Below are 13323 nucleotides of genomic sequence, written 5' to 3' on the forward strand. Positions count from 1 at the left end.
GCACTAGCGAAATGGTCTATGGTCTCGAACATTTGTAGACGAATGCGTTCGCTTGCCCACAAACCAAACGCAAGGCACGCGGCTTCATTTAGCAATGCAACGGGTGGCGTCTAGATGTATCTATAGTCTAAGGTTCTACGTATTAACCAGCATTTTGAGTATGTAGGTACTTATATACCTAGGTAAAACTTTTTCGTTTTTCAATACTGCGAAAAATAGAGAAAAAAAATGAAATACGGCAGATAATGTGGGTTATTGAAAGACGTATGGCTGCGAAACGTGGACCCTCAACACGAGAGATGTCCAAAGGCTAAGAGTCACACATCGAGGCATGGAGACGTGCATGTTGGGCATCACGCGAAAGGACCGTTAGAGAAACGAATGGGTTAGGAAGCAGACAAGAGTACGCGATCTAATAGACGTTGCCAAACAGCTGAAATGGAGATGGGCGGGGCACATTGCTCGCCGAATGGACGGCCGCTGGACAAATGCCGTCATCCAATGGTACCCAAGGGGTCACAGGGTCGCCCTAAAAGCCGCTGGATTGACGAACTGGTAAAGTTCGGCGGAAATACGTGGCAGCGAACGACACAGGACCGAGAGAGTTGGAGAAAGCTTGGGGAGGCCTTCGTCCAGCAGTGTATTGACCCCGGCTGATGATGATGATTGAAAGAAAAATAAATCTAGAGAATACAGCAGTTAAATGAAAAATTTATCTCTGAAATAAAGGACGAACAGTCGCTGTAGCGATAAGGGAAGAGCATTATTTGACATATAAGCATACAAATCGACCATTGTCATCGCATTATTTTTTTCGCACAGGCTGCTGTGGCTAAGAAAACTGGTCAGGTTGTACATTAGTACAAAAGTTGTCAGAAGACTATTACATATTTACATTCAGTGCCTATCGTTATTATCAGAAATTATTGGAAAATAAATAAAAATTCTGATTTCAAAATAGCGTTATGTAAAAATGTAAATCGTTAGAGGTGGGCAAGTCATTTGAAACGGCAATAATAACGAATTGATTTGTTATTTTTCGAAACAATTTAACTGATGCCTAAAATTAAGTTAAATTATACACAAAACCTTTTCGCTGCCCACGAATAATTTAATGCCACATTTGACATTACAAAAATTCTTAATATTGTGTAATAATTGATAGTAAAATAGAAAGGGTTCAGACTTCAGATATTAATTTGTGTATATTATACCAACAAATATAATATTATTACTTATCCATCATTTAGTATGTACCTATAACCATAATTGGCTCGGTATATTTTAACATCTGTATCAAATAATAATGTTGCCATATCGTAATATATAGATCAACCAATAGGCAAAGTTCCTAGAAAGTATAATATTGTTTGTTCGTGGTTATTTATTATTTTACTTAATTTTGAGGTGTCACCGTGTTTGTCATCAGTATCATTTTCAAGATACTATGTGATGAAAAATGTACTGTTAAATGTATTAATGCGAACGCTGCTCTAAGAGAAGTGCCAAAATGTTACTCAATTGAAATGTGAAATTATTTGTGTTTTTATTGTTTCTATCGGTTTATTTTATGGGCAACATAAACACTAGAAGCGGTTCTGCCAACATAACTATAAGATAGTACCTATCCACGAGTTTATGACTCCGAACTCAATTGGTTGCGTCTCTTTACATTTTGACTATTTAAATCTCAATTGGTCGCTTCTGCGTTTGAAGGATGTGACGTAACACTCAGTAGTGTTTTTAACTTTTGATAGTATTTCAAGAATTGTATCTTAAGGCTATCTTAGCTTGGCTTAACTTTATAAACATAAAATATGCGTATTGAATCAAAATGATATTTTAATACAAGAATTTCAAATACTGATATATTCTCGTTATGAAGCGTCGATATGCCGCGACGATGTCGTTAAATTAACCTAACTAACTAGTAGTGCCCAAACAAATTTAATAGTGACAGACGTAAAAAACGCACATGGTATAACATCAAATAAATTGTCAAACAGACACATTTTTTTTACATAATATATTATAATATCTATTTATTTAATTATTGCTACAGATATTAGGTAATTCAAGTGAATATCATTTGTATTAATATCATAAAATATCATAATATCACGGTGGCCGCGCGGCTTAAGCGTTGGACTATAAAACCGTGGGTCCCAGGTTCGAATCCTGGTTCTGGCAAGTGCACATATTGTTTTTCAATTGGTGTGTGTCAGGGTATGGACCTAATGGTTGAGCAAGTGGCTGACATCCATTTCTCGTAAAAAACAAAATCTGTCAATACAAACCTCCACTCTGTGGAGGTCCATATGATCCTATCAGGATCGGACATGGTCGAAAAAAAATTATGAAAGGTAACCAGGCAATGAGGCGTATTGTAGTAAAGGTGTAGTGTAGTAAAAAGTGCAAAAAAAAATGCAAAGTTATAAAACGTATACTCTTCTTCTAGTCTACTACACGATGAGCCTAGCTAGGACAATCTTAAACATGTTTGTATGTATTTAAAATACTTCAATTAAGCAATACATACCAACTACTTCAAAACTCTTTTCATAAAAGGTCATTGCATCTTTTAAATAATACCTATAACCAACTGAATGGATTTTACTTATTTGCATTGATAATATTATTGTATAATGACTTCTAATGGATATTTAATTAGCGATGCAATTTGCGTGGTTGTTATTTAATGTATTATAAATATTTTATATTCCGTATTCTTCAGTTATTTTAAATAGTTATGTAACGTTCCAACAGATTTTTCACTGACGTGGGCGAGTAACTAATATTTGAAAATTGTTTAAACTACATCGGTATTAATTTACCTATAATATTAGGTCATATTACGTATGTGAAATTACATCGTAGTCGTCATAGGTTCCTATTCTGTCTATGGTTTTACACCCGTTGTAACTGGACCGCATTTCCGACGATAAACTGAAATCGGCATGTGGTTTCAGGGTTTATCTTATATCATTAGGTGATTTGAGTTTCCCCATCTCCACCCGCCATGTATATGCAGCCGCGGTTTGTGCACAGCCGCCGTCCATGACGCTATAAACGTGTCAGAATGAAAAGATTTTAGTGCCACACTTCCTTGTCCCGTAGCGATGCTGCACGGGACTGACTAAGTGCTTAAAGAAAGAGTTTTAGAAAATAAAAAGAATCTTGACTTGCTCTGTCGTCATTGTCCTCTGTACCCAGAGGAGTCAGGAGTTGAAAGTGATGAATCTAAGGAGGGATCGGAATTATTCCGTCCCCCATATGACGCAGCGACTTTTTCAAATGCCTCAAAGTTGGCCATGGTTGATATCAAGTCGGTGTGGCCAATCGGGCCCGTTTATCATTAAGTGAATCAAAACTTGTGTAAAAAATATTGCAGTTCTTGACAGATGCGGACGTCAACCGTGTGAAATATGCAATGCGAAATGACTTGCAGCTAATATAAACCATTAGCTTAGACAACGTTTTCTATGTTTAGGCATAACCTATCTATAACATATAGAAGAATCTGCGGATTTACAATGCCTACAATCTTCCATATAATATGTACATATCATGTTTCCTGACGTCTACTTCCGTCCTTTACATAGAGCGCTATCGAATCGTAGCCATTACCTGTTGGTTGTAGAATAGTTAAAATTTTGCGCTTATCTGTTTATATTAATTCTTGAATCCAATACTAATGGTTCATTGACATGTCTGACTTACGGCATTGCGTTCACATGTTGCAATTTGTAATGTTTGTCTCTCCCCCTTTCCGTTGGTAATGCGATTAGTTTGTATGCAATTAGGTTTTAGCTGTCGCTGCAGTATTGGGAATGCAGTTTGATATACCAAGTCTTTGCAAGTCAGTCGAAAAGTGCACTTCTGTACAAACGTAATGATCATACTAGAACGGTAAGTCGCAGGCGATTTTTTTTTTTTGAATAAATGGAAGATAATATATCAGAGGCAACTGGCGAAGACTACATACTAGGCGATTATTTAAATTTTAAAGCCTACCTTCTTAATACAAATATTTTTTCACGAGATAGAAAAACTTTCTAGCCTGACTTCGAACGTGCCCGGAAACTTGTACGTATGCAGTTCGCCGTATTACACTTCACCGTGAAATGTTGTATCGTAGATATATGGCCATATATTAAAGACAGTCAGCGCTCGAAATGGAAAAGTTTACGAACCGGAGCTCTCGACAGTTTTCTGAAGATATTTACATATTTATCAAATTTTATGTGTATTTCATAAAAATAAGTGTGTTATATTTTCTATTATGGATTATCTAGCTCAGACGGTCAGATTATTTTTTTCCACGAGATGGCGCGATAGCCTTACCGATTTCACGAACAGGAACGGCGCTCCGGTCCATTTCGAGCCCTGAAGACAGTCCAACCTCTTTGGGTCGTATAGTAGAGTATATTATGCTTTATAATTTTGCACTCCGGCTCTAGGATGAAAATGATGTCATATATATTATATTATTCTAAAAATAAATATTTTTTTAAATATATTATCTATTTATTTATTTATTACTACATATATATTAGTAAATTTTATTTGATCCAATTTTATGCGAGGTAATCAGGCAAAGAGGCGTATCAGTACAGTAAAGAGTGCAAAAAAGTGTAAAATTATAAAACGTATACCTACTCAACTGACATAAAATTCATGGCTAAATAAAACAGTTCTTGACGGTTTGCACTTTACAGGAAGCCAGCAGCAAACAACTTTTTAAAATAGCCAATATATTGGATTATTTGTTAGGTTAGGTTTTCATTCTTGAATTCACGAATTTTGCCAAAAACAGCTATGCAAATTGAATTAATTGTTCATACTGAATCTAATAAAATTGTGGAGACCGTATAGTATACGGTCATATCTTTCCAAGATAGAAATCTCATGGCGAATTGCGCAACGGTGAAATGTTTTACGTACAATTTACATGTAACCGAATTCGAAACACATATTTAATTAAAATTTAATTTCCAATTTTTACATTTCTTTCTAATCTACAGCCCAGTAAACGTTGCATACAAATATTCTTAATAAAGATGAGTAGTTTTTAATTATCTTCAACGTTTATTATTTTACACAGTTAATGAGTTGTAGCAAAAAAACTAAAAATCGTTCGCCATTTTCCAATATGGCGTCCATAGCATATAGAAGAAGGACAGAATCTTCGACGAAATTACTTTGGAACGGTGTTAGTATCATTTGCAAGTAACGATATCAACACTTACGAGTGTTGATTTTTGTAATGTTGTTACAGGGCACAAGTCTCCCCTTTAGAGAAATTATTTCCAGGTAAAACCCTGAACTACATTGACTACATTATTAAGTTATCGATGTTTATTGACAATGGGCCGTATGTATGAGATTCCGAAATTCTCTATAAGCTATTTAACCGATTTTCCACCATATAGCGTATAGCACTGTTTGTGACGTAAGCAATCTGACGTCACACGTCATTCAAAATGGCTGCTTCATCTGTCACTTTCAAATGTCATTTTAATAATGCATTCATTACAACAAACGTTTGCTTGAGGCCATCGTTCACTTTGTAGACTCTGTAAAACATTTGCGAACTTTAAAAATAGTTCCTAGTCGTGCTGTTTATTCATTTCATTTATTCATTTATTCTTATTCCGTTTTGACATCTCATAATAGAAGTGATTGAAGTGAAGTTAGTCATAATATAACTATGTATTGCCCCCAAATGGAAATGTTTACTGGGAATACTTTATCCTTTCGTACAGTAGAATTATAAAAAAATGTGATAAAATAACTGATAAATTATTTAAAGTTCATAATAATTATTCAATTATAATTATTAAATTATAATTATTAAATTTATATGGTAACGTTCGCACACTTTCAGACACATTTACAATTTCAAAATTTTAAATTAATGATCGGGGAATGAAATTTTATAAGTTTGCCATTATATGGACGCCATGACACATTATGCCGTCACATCGTGACGTCGCTTACCAACGGATTACATTATTGCACTCATGCATACAAATGAGCAGTATTTAGCCTATAAAGTATTTGGGAATCTCATGCATACGACCCAATGAGGTGTTGCAATAAAAAAATGAATATATACTCAGTCATGTCAAACCGTGAGCAAAATATTGTCTATTCGGTCGGATTTTATAGCACATTTTGTGTGAGGACACCTACATCACAGCTGAATTATATAAGTCGTTTAAAACGTGCATATAAAACTATGCATTTGGATAGTTGATGTTGAATTTTTCTGTTATTCTTCTTCTTCACCATGTCCGATCTTAAAAATATCGTTTGGGCCTCCACAAGCTAGAGGTTTGTATTAACAGATTTTTGTTTTTACGAGAAATGGATGTTAACCACCTATTAGTTCCATACTCAATTCTCTTATAACCGAATATATTAATATAACTAAGCAACTGTTTACAGTGTTTTTGTTTCAAGATTTACATAAAATAAAAAGCACTTATACGTTACTCATATTGTTTCCTGTCAAAGTGACAAATTAATAAGTTTCTAGGAATACCACATCGACCAGAGGTAGACCTTCAACTATTTTAGCGTATGGCATGACAATATAATATCATTAATTTCCACGCGTGTGCAAACTTTTCGAGAATTTTCCCTTTAATTTTCACGAGAAAACTCACTGGCGAAGAAAATTATTATAGCAATTTAAGCGCGATCTAAAGTTTCTGCGAAGAAACATCGTAATGTATTAAATTGGAAAAGGTAGAATGAGTAATTATAATATTTTATAAGTACATATAAGACATAGACGAGTATTGTAATGCTCAGTACACAAGGATAAACGTGTGGTCGAAAAGTGGAGACCATATAGAAATAATTACAAGGAGAGGCATTGAAACAGCATTGCCAATAAAATTCAGCGTTTTTCTTGCCAGATCTAGCATTTTTCACTAGACCAGGGGTCGGAAAACCGCGGCTCGCGAGCCACATGCGGCTCTTTGGGTATTGGCGTGTGGCTCTTTGCCAAATTCACAACTTTTATTTTTTGTCATTGATTTGTACACTTATTATATTATATAATGATATTATCGCAAACCTAATTTTTCCTCCAGGATGGTTGATGCAAAAAGGTATGATTGTTGTTGTTTTAAATCCGCCCATTGCAAAAGTCGACAAATTAAATTTTTCACTATTTGATAATGACACGAGCACTTTTGAAATACAATTTTATTAGTGGATTTAACAAGCAAAATGTTCAGTGTTCAAGTTGCAAAGCTCCAAATTTGTAGGTCTTGCCACCAAAATTAAGGATTTGGAGAGAGAAAAATGCAATTTAATTTCACAACACAAGTGGTTATTCTGTAAAAAATATATTTATAATTTCAACAATAAAAATATATTTACGTTAGTTTTATTCGGGAAATCTTCTTCGCTGCGGACTAGATAATGATTTTTTAATTACCACCTTTAAAATGCACGTTAATTACATCGATCGGCCGCCTGGTCATTACGCGCCAGGTGCGTCTTCAACGTCCAAAGTATTAATAAATAAACAATTATAAAATTCATTAAATTAAACCATATTTATAAAAATATACGTATGGCTCTCGAAAGTTTTTTAACCGTTGTGCCATTCATATCTTGCTCCTTTGGTCCAAGAGTTTGTCGACCCCTGCACTAGACGATTGTAAAAATCGCATAGGTAGAGTACCTACCTATACGTTTTATAACTTTGCACTTTTTTGCACTTTTTACTACACTGATACGCTTATTTGCCTGATTCCCTCGTATAAAATTAGAGCAAATGATATTCACTTGTATTAATATATTTAGTAATAAATATATAAGTATACTTATAGGTAATAGATATAGGTACTTACATAAAAAAATATTTTTATAATATATTACAATATCGTTTCCATCCTAGAGCCGGAGTGAAAAGTTATGAAGCATATACTCTATGAAATGCGGTGTTAAATCTAATATTTTTTCTCCATAATATGCGACTGTTTTCAGTTTCATAAAAACTGCCGATTTATTTTAATAATCCAACTCACCGACAATGCATTTTTATATTATGTAGGTACATACATTGGAGATCTGGGAGCTTGTCTATTTTTTGATGAAAACTGCTGATTTTATCAAACAGAACTACAAAAAGTCGTCATTTTTTTCTCAGACATGTTATTCTATGGACAATCTTATTTTCTTATTCCTTCTGAAATATTTTTGTTGACAAGAATTGACACAAGGGGGCGCATCTGTAGGTACTATCTCGCTGAGCTCTTCAAAAAAATTCAGCTTAATACCAATGGCAAAGGGTGGAGGTAGGCTGTTAAGATCCGCTAGAAATAGTGCACACTAAACTTTATCAGTCATATGTATTTGTTTTCATTGCAATAAGACTACAATAACTTACATGTGGTGTTGGATGTCTCCGCCGAATCTTAGGGGTAGGTACATTGGTACGACCGCGTTACAAACACCCGAGTTCGTGAGCAGACACAACAGCCTTCGGTGATTGAAGTTATCACGAAGAGACGCATTACGTGGCTGGGACACGTATCCCGGATGCCGCCAAAGAGTGCGGCACTTCGTACCTCGTAGCCTCAAGGGTTCCGTCGCCGTGGCCGGCCCTCCTTCACCCTGCAGCGGTGCTACAAGAGCGACCTACCTGCTGCAGGTCTGACATGGCGGGAGGCGCAAGAGTTGGCGATGGACCGAGGGAAGTGGCGCCAACTTGTGCTTGCCCCATGCCCCAATGTTGGGACGTGACAGGGTGGAAGAAGAAGGTGTTGGTAAGTTTTTTAAAATTCAATTAATACCTGCGAAAACCAGGCCATAATAGATAATAGTCAAAAAACACTCGTCTATCTATAAAACATCTAAATTATGCACATAATTCATACATAACTTTTCATATTTTATAGATACTTATACTTAGTAATATTTTTATCTAAATAGTATAGTTTGGTTAGCCAGGGCTTTATACTCGTAAATTAAAAAAAAATAAGCCAACAATAATATGTGTGATAATTATGTATTCTTAATCCAAAGAAAACAAATAAGTATGAACGAAAAAGTGTGCACAATTTTCTCGTATCGCCCATAATACACACAAAACTATTATGGTTTGGTTTGGCAGGATTTAATTGATTTAAAAAAAATAACCAACACCAACTGTAAACAATGATTGTGGTCTTAGTTCAATTAAAACAAATACCTACGTGTGACTGGCAAGTTTAGTGTGTACTATTTATGTCGGATCTTAACAGCTCACCTCCACCCTTCGCCACTGCTTAATACTAATATAGTTAATAATATTTTGAGGGCGCGAAGACGCAGGTGGACCAGTCATATTGTTGGGATGCGATGGACATATAGCTCTCCATAGTTTTTAGAACCCCAGTAGGCATTCAGCTCCTCAAGACGTTGGCATCATCAAGAGGAAAGCAGAGGTGCTGGATGTGAACGACTTATGAGAGATTCCTGGAAGATGATTGTGTAATCGGCCATGGATCTGAATGGTCTATCTATAGCGCCAGATCAAGTAAGTATCTAATAGTTTCAAGACTGATCCGGGATTTAGATTTTAAATTATGTAATTGAAAGTGGATTATGCAATTCTTAATACGAAAGACTGAAAATATCAGTCACCACAGATTTTCGTGTAGTTTTGAGGCCCTAGTTTCCCAACTGCATGATAAATCGCCTCTATGCACACAACTATAGATTTTAATTAAAAATATTATATTATGCATAGCAAACACATCTTGTTCTTATATAACACTTAGATTCGCCGGAAACAACATCTCGAAAATCGAAATTGACCGTTCATATTATAAAACCTAAATACTTCCACGCCAAATATAAAATTACCAACTGTATCGTAAACCGATGCCTTCCAGATGTTTGTTATTCACGCGCGAAATTAGATCATGGAGCCATTTAATGCATCCAGATTTGCAAAAGTTGCTAATATTGTCTTATTATAATTATGATGTCAAGAATACCGCAATATACCTACATTAATACACAGTGACGTCCCTGGACAAAACGCCGCCCCTAGGCAGCGCCAAAATTCCGCCCCATTTTTTATGCAGTAATTTTTGCCATATTTTCATGACCAACTTTTCATCCAATATCTAAAAAATGTGTTGTATGTATACATTACTAACAAAATAATACCACTAAAACATATAAAATTTAATTTAGATATAAAAAGCGCCTAAATATAATATAACTAAGTTAGACACTTACACAAATCACCAGAGTCTGAGGTACTGAAAAGATACACCTGACAACTGTTAAAACTTTTATGTCAATTAATACATTTTGTCGCCAACCACTGAGCTGATTTTTTTAGTGGAAAGATATTTTCGTTATTGCTAAGTTTAGGTGCCTATTTCTATATATTATACCAAATGATTCTTCACGATTTGCTGCCCTTCGAGTGACTGCCGCCCCCAAGCGATGCTCAATCTGCCTACCCCCACGGGACGTCACTGTTAATACATCGCATATGTATTAGAAAAGAGACCTAACTCAAAATGTGTCGATTTTCAGTTATCATCACTGGAACTAAGCTAGCGCCATCTATTCTACATGTCCGTATATGCGAAAGTAATTTATTTTATTTATTTTTATCCCTAGATTACACAAGTGTCACTTTTCCACTGGGCCATATTTGACGTTGTGTGAATTTGAACAGTGACATTTTTTTAGTTGCGTCGCTTTTCCAGTACGTATACGTGAGAAATATCTTTAAAACGTGAACTGTTTTTATTATATTTTTGTCTCATTGTTTTGAAAATACGGAGAATCAAAGATCGAATAAAAATTAAAATGTCTCTCCTGAATAATTGCAAATTTTGAGTTAAGTCACTTTTCTAATACATGTGGGACATCTTATCACTATTTTGCTTTCCTAAAAAATGTTGACAAAATATTGAAAAATTTTCGTCTGACTTTAAAATTGTTAAGGTTGAAGAGTATCGTTCGGAATTTCGCAAGAGGGCAGTGTTTTTAAGTCCCTCGCGCGGGTCTGATAGTGGGAAGAGATTAATGTCGAAGGGTGAAGGTAGGCTGTTAAGATCCGACATAAACAGTGTACACTAAACTTTTTTTAAAAAACAAATAATATATATTACTGACAGAAGAATATTTTTATTTATCTCTCAAGTATGTATAGTTTGGTTTAGGTAAGGCTTAATAAATTTAAAAAAAAAACTAACCAACACCATTTGAAATATGTATTCTTAATTCAACGAAAACAAATAAGTGTGCACTATTTTTGTCGGATCGCCCATATCATACCTAAACTATTATGGTTTGGTTTACGCAGATTTTAAAAACTAACCAACGCTGTCTGAAATTTGCAGTCTTAGTTCAATGAAAAGAAACACGCAAGTATGACTGACGAAGTTTAGTGTGCACTATTTATGTCGGGTCTTAACAGCCTACTTCCACCCTTCGCCACTGGTAGAGACAGTAGCGAAGGGAGGAGGTAGGCTGTTAAGATTCGCCATAAAAAGTGCACATTAAACTTTGTTAGTCATACGTATTTGTTTTTATTGAGTTAAGACTATAGTTTAGAGATTGTACTCGTTAGTTTTTAAAAATCAATTAAACCCTGCCTAAACCAAACCATAATCGTTTTGATATATTTTGGGCGATACGACAAAATCGTGCACACCTTTTCATTATCTATCTGATTTCATTGTATTTAGAAGACATATAATACATATTGTTGGTTCATTTTTTGTAATTCATTAAGCCCTGCATAAACCAAACCATAAAAGATAAAAAATATTACACTATCTATAAAATATTCAAAGTTATGTATGATTTAAGTGCATAAGTATAGATAATTTATGGATTGACGAGTACTTTTTGACTATTATCTATTATGGCTTGGTTTTCGCAGAGTTTAATTGTATTTTAAAAACTAACCAACAACATCTGTAAGTTGTAATCTTATTTCAATGAAAACAAAAACGTATGACTGACAAAGTTTAGTGTGTACTATTTATGGCGGATCTTAACAGCTTACCTCCACCCTTCGCCACTGGTAGAGATAGGTAATCTCAAGCCGTCTTGTTAGATATTGTATCATTTCAATATGAACGGAATAATATTATTGACTTATATATTTTCTAGCGAATAGGTGGTATATAGCAGAGTGAACGTATCGAATTTTAATTTCGACATCATCTACATAATATTATTATCGCAGGAAGTGGCCTTTTCCGGCTTACGAAATCCAAGTATGACTATCATTAAACTATATCATAGTAAATAAATATCATATTATAGGATTATACCTACATATAGGTACATACTTACGATTATAATACGACAGTAGCGAAGACACCATACTAGTCGATTATTTAAACCCTACCTTCTTAAGAAACACATTTTAAAATTGCATTTTGTCATATTTATAATATAATCACTTGAAAATTCTATAAAAATAATTGAAATTTGACAACGACAGATGTCATATATGTAGGAATGTATTATACAGATTACAAAACAGTCTGCAAAGGTTTAAAGAATATTTTTTATTTATAATAAGAATAGATAATTTGTCAAGGAATGGTGATATTTTTTCGTATGGACTTTACGTCACATAACCTCAGTCAGTCTACCGAATTGTATGAAATATGGTAGGCTCCTATCGCAGAGCCTAAAACCTTCGCGCATAATATTGTTGTCATGACTGCACTTTGTCCAAAATAATAAATAATTAAAAAAAAAATTCTATGGCTAATTACCTATTAATAAACATATTGTTTTTAAAAATAAAAAATAAATTATCTAGAGATTTTTGATGTGTATATATGTTTTGAAAAATATTTAATTTAAACTCATTGCTCAATTTTATGTCGACAGTGAGTTTTTGAAATTTCATCATATTAGTGTGTCGTTATCATTAGCGAGTACTTATTCATTAGTAGTAATATTCCTCATGAGTATACCTATATATATGAGAAGTGTGTTCTTTTTCCCTGGTCTCCACAGCCTACTTCTTTCTAAAAGTAGCTCTTCGCCACTGTAATACGATATAATAACCAGTGGTTCAGTGCCAAATAAAATATGTAGCGCCAGGTCATTGTTTTTTAAAAACCTAATCAACTCAACCCAATTTTTTATAATGGCAAGAAATCGAAAGGTAGGGATACTAAATATTGAATTCAACAAAAGTAAAAATGTTCACCTCGAATTGGACTGACTAATTGCCTCTTTCGAATTTCTACGCATAGTTTCCCGGGTATGATTATATTATCATTAAGGGGGATGCTTATACATACCAGAGGCATGCAGAAAAAT

The 13323-nt window shown here is 34.4% G+C and overlaps 1 protein-coding gene across 4 annotated transcripts in view; it reads right to left on the reverse strand.

The window, feature by feature from the left end:
- nuf (rab11 family-interacting protein nuf) overlaps nt 1-13323 on the reverse strand; it is a 245548-nt gene that overhangs the window by 51270 nt on the left and 180955 nt on the right. The gene's annotated exons all lie outside the window — the stretch shown is intronic.

This window comes from Rhyacophila brunnea, unplaced genomic scaffold, assembly GCF_057557595.1.
Source record: "Rhyacophila brunnea isolate RB1 unplaced genomic scaffold, BYU_Rbru_1.0 scaffold_9, whole genome shotgun sequence".
Classification (NCBI taxonomy): domain Eukaryota; kingdom Metazoa; phylum Arthropoda; class Insecta; order Trichoptera; family Rhyacophilidae; genus Rhyacophila; species Rhyacophila brunnea.